This window comes from Fistularia commersonii, chromosome 4 (assembly GCF_037954325.1).
Source record: "Fistularia commersonii isolate RoL2024-O1a breed Wild chromosome 4, RoL_Fcom_v1.0, whole genome shotgun sequence".
Classification (NCBI taxonomy): Eukaryota; Metazoa; Chordata; class Actinopteri; order Syngnathiformes; family Fistulariidae; genus Fistularia; species Fistularia commersonii.
The window spans coordinates 18,402,437-18,406,913 of record NC_141287.1 but is presented as its reverse complement, the minus strand read 5'-3'; positions in this window follow the sequence as shown (position 1 = coordinate 18,406,913).

Sequence of the window (4,477 nt, the reverse complement as noted above, 5' to 3'; positions counted from 1 at the left end):
GTGGAGAAGTGTGTGTGTATGTGTGTGTGTGCGGATGGAGAGGACGTTCCTGCAGCTGCTGTGTGTGTGTGTGTGTGTGTGTGTGTGTGTGTGTGTGTGTGTGTGTGTATGTATGTATGTGTGTGTGTGTGTGTGTGTGTTAGTGTCCGGGTCATATGAGGACACCACGCCAAGAAACTTTCCATGATGTGTATAAGCACTTTTATTCATCGATCGGTTTAAAGTTATTAATTATATTTTTTATGTTACATGATTATAACAAATGAATAAATATAGATTACAAAAAACAACCCAATATTCGCTAATTTGGTGGCTTGGGAGGAAATGTATTTTGGGGTTCGGACGCCATCTTTAGAGGAACAGTTCTCGTTATAAGCTATTGGCTGGAAACTATTTCTTATTTAAAAATAAATAAAGCACAATGCAAGCCAATATGCTACATTATCATGGCGAAAGTCAAATTAATGATAATAAAAAAAATGAATAAACATTGAAATAAGAACGCCCCTAAAATTCAGCATCCCATGACGTCATCCCCAGCTGACAGGTCCCATTAATGCTGAGCGAGGTTGGGTGTAAATAGCTTTAACTTAAACTGAAGCTGTCTGATCTACATCTTAACGCTCACAAAAGACAAAAATCACATAGTGTAGCTCATTGGGTGAGCATCAGATCGATTAATTGAGATTGCACCTGAAAAGACCAAAACATCACACAACTCACATGAATCAAAAAAAGAAATTAAAAAATGTAATCTGACAGTGAAATCCCTTAACTAACACAAGCTGCATTCCATCCCTGAGAAATAGAGCTCATTAACTCCCATCCCCTCTCAACTCCCTGTATATCAGTAACAATAACATAACAATAAATTGAATTATCAGTCATCCATAAATTGTCATTTTTAAATTCTTGCATTTATTTCACACAAATAGATACATTTTATGACAAGGGATTTATCTAAACAGGTTCAATTACCCATGAAATGTTTAACATAACTTTCATAAAGCATACGGCATATCATATAATGACAGGGTGCCAAGTGAGGAACTCTGGTATTGTATGAGGAAATCTGGAGTGGCCGAGAAGTATGTTAGACTGGTGCAGGACATGTATGCTAGCTGTGAGACAGTGGTGAGGTGTGCTGTAGGGGTAACAGAGAAGTTCAAGGCTGAGGTTGGACTCCATCAGGGATCAGCTCTGAGCCCCTTCTTGTTCACAGTGGTGATGGACAGGCTGACAGATGAGGTTAGACAGGAATATCCAAAGACCTTGATGTTTGCAGATGACCTTGTTATCTGTAGTGAGAGCAGAGAACAGGTAGAGGAAAATCAAGAGCGGTGGAGGTATGCTCTGGAAAGGAGAGGAATGAAAGTTAGTCACCGCAAGACAGAATATATGTGTGTGAATGAGAGGAACTCAGGTGGAACGATGAGGCTACAGGAGATCGAGAAGCTGGGGGATTTCAGGTACTTGGGCTCAACAGCCCAGAGCAGCGGGGAGTGTGTAAAAGAGGTGAAGAGATGGAGAAAAATGTCAGGGAAATTATGCGATGGAAGACTATCAGCCAGAATGGAAGGAAAGATGTATAAGACAGTGGGGAGACCAGCGATGCTGTATGGCCTAGAAACAGTAACAATGATGGGAGGACAGGAGGCAGAGCTGGAAGTCGCAGAGATGAAGATGCTGAGGTTCTCTTTGAGAGTGACCAGGATGGGTAGGATCAGGAATGAGTCCAACAGGAGGAACAACACATGTTAGATGTTTTGGAGAGAAGGTCTGAGAAGCCAGACTAAGATGGATGGGTCATGTGCAGAAGAGGGATAGTGAATATATTGGTAGATGGATGCTGGAATTGGAGCTGCCGGACAGGAGGTCTAGAGGAAGACCAAAGAGAAGATTTATGGACATAGTGAGAGAGGGATATGAAGGTAGTTGGAGTGAAAGAGGAGGATACAGAGAATAGGGTTAGATGGAGAAGGTTGATTCGCTGTGGCGACCCCTGACGGGAAAAGCCGAAAAGAGAGGAAGAAGGCATATGATATATACATGTATGTATATATATATATATATATGTGTATATGTGTGTGTGTGTGTGTGTGTGTGTGTGTGTGTGTATATATATATATCTTACATTAGCATGAACTTTGTAACAAGATACCTGAAAATTACCATAACACTATTATAACATAAGGAACAGCTAATTTATGGATGTGTTTATCTAAGTTTTGGATCAATAATGCTGTATTTATTATTATTATTATTATTATTATTATTATTATTATTATTTTGCACATTGATTCCTACAGTGCATGCGGATGGCTTTAAGAATCATTTGATATTTAAAGAAAATGGTTTGTGTTACTGACACGTGACTTTAAGTAATCAGATGTCATGTTATCTGTGGATGTCATGTCTATAGAATTTTACACATTTTTCATTATTCAAGTAATATGAAATAACATTCAAAATAAAAAGGTCAATAACAACATAACTATTAAACCTTCAGTTCTGTCACTTTTTAATTACAATTTGAAGAATAAATTGAAGAGGATGTTACTGACCTAACTTCTTTGCATTCTTTCTTTTCAACAGTCATACATTTTTTTTTATCGGTTAGATTTATCCTATATTCTAAGTGTAACTTGACTGCTGATCCCTCCCTGAACTGTTTATAACCAGGAGCTCACCTGAAACCTAAAGACACACCTGTTTGCTCTTCAGCCAGCTCTTTTCCAGTCTCCTGCTGTGTTTCTTGCTTGCAACTAATTTGTTCGTGATAGGTGTATTCATGGAACTCCTAGAGTGGAATTCTGCATTTTTTTTAATTTTTCAGAATGCAGTCCCCTCATGGTCTGGAGTTACAAGTATTACTCTAACAGTATTTCAGAAAATCATACTGTAGTTTCAATACTACTGTTTAACCCTAAGTTATGATGTTTAAATTTTTTCCTAGACATTAGTAACACTCAAGAGATTCAGCTCTGCAGGAATAGATTTGCAATTGTTGCAAAACGTCAACATGGTTTAATAACATAACTGACTCCTGGTGACTGGAGGTAGTTTAAAGATTTTGATTCTTAATAATTCTTTTATTGACATTATGCAAAGAAAATGAAAATTTGTAAGGACTCACAATGAGACGTAAATTATAAATAGAGATATCTGCTGCTTAATTGTTTCTATTACTCTCTCTTTTTGTGTGACCACTGTCAAAATAGCTGAAATACAAAGTTACTGTTCATTCAAATATTCTGTTGTAGCTTTATTGGCTCCTTGCAATAAGGCGGAGTTTGAGAATTGTGTCAGCTGAGCTCTGAGCATCACCATGGCAACCTCAAACTGCAGGTGAGGCGTAAAGTAAACAATTTTAACTGAATGCCAATCATGACATTGATTGATTGGATTAAAAATACTGGATGTAATTTGCATCTTATGTTAAAATGAAAAATCAGTAGGCGTGTTCGGAATAACTTTCACAAGACACCTGTGAGGGTGGAAGCCGTGATGTCACAAAGGAAGGAATGTCTCCCAGTGGACTGGGGAACGTATTAGTCAGGCAGGGCAGCTTAATAATGTGAAAAAAAAACTCCTTTTCTGACACACATATCAAAATGATATGATTATGTAAAAGAGGCAATGCATTTTTTTTTCATTTATCATATTTAATAGTGGATTTCCCTATACACAGGCCATAATTCAAGTGAAAAATATAAATGATTTAATAATAAAATGCTGAAAGAAACAACGACAAGTTAAACAAGTGAATATACATATATATATATATATATATACATTTTCTGTAATGCATACATAGGCGTGGGCTTTTGAAGAGGGGTGAGCACACTGCTGAAAAGAGGTTACAGGTTTTATTGTTACAGATAAAATCAGGTAATTTTCACATAAAATGTGAAAAAAAAAGAAAAATGGGATTAAATCGCCTCTAATACATGAATTTAAGGGGAAATAATAGTCTGTCAGTCAGGATGCTCAGACGCAGTTATCATCTCCGAAGATATTCTAAAATTATTTTGTGACCCACAAAATGTTTCACATGCCATTTATGAATTTACTGAAAGTGAGAGCTTTTTCTATTCACATTGAAGTTACTAGCCAAACTTGGAGACTATGTGAGGCTATCAGCATGGTACTGTTCAGATATTTTTGAATATTGTAAGAGAAGACACGCTTTCTGTATAAATTAGCACTTTTCTCCTGAATGAAAAAAATATCACATTGTATTTCCGCCCACTGATATGCCACTGTGTCAACCATGTGAGGATTTGTATTTAACACATTCCACACAAATATCTCCAAATGGCTATGGTTTGAAATTCATAGATAAAGCAGCAGGTATTCCCACATGGTGACAAATTGTGGCCAAAAGAGCATGAAAAGAATTGTATTGTTCAGGAAGCGTAATCTAGTGATCACAATGCAGTACAGGCAAAATTAGAGAAGCTTAAACAGGTCATTC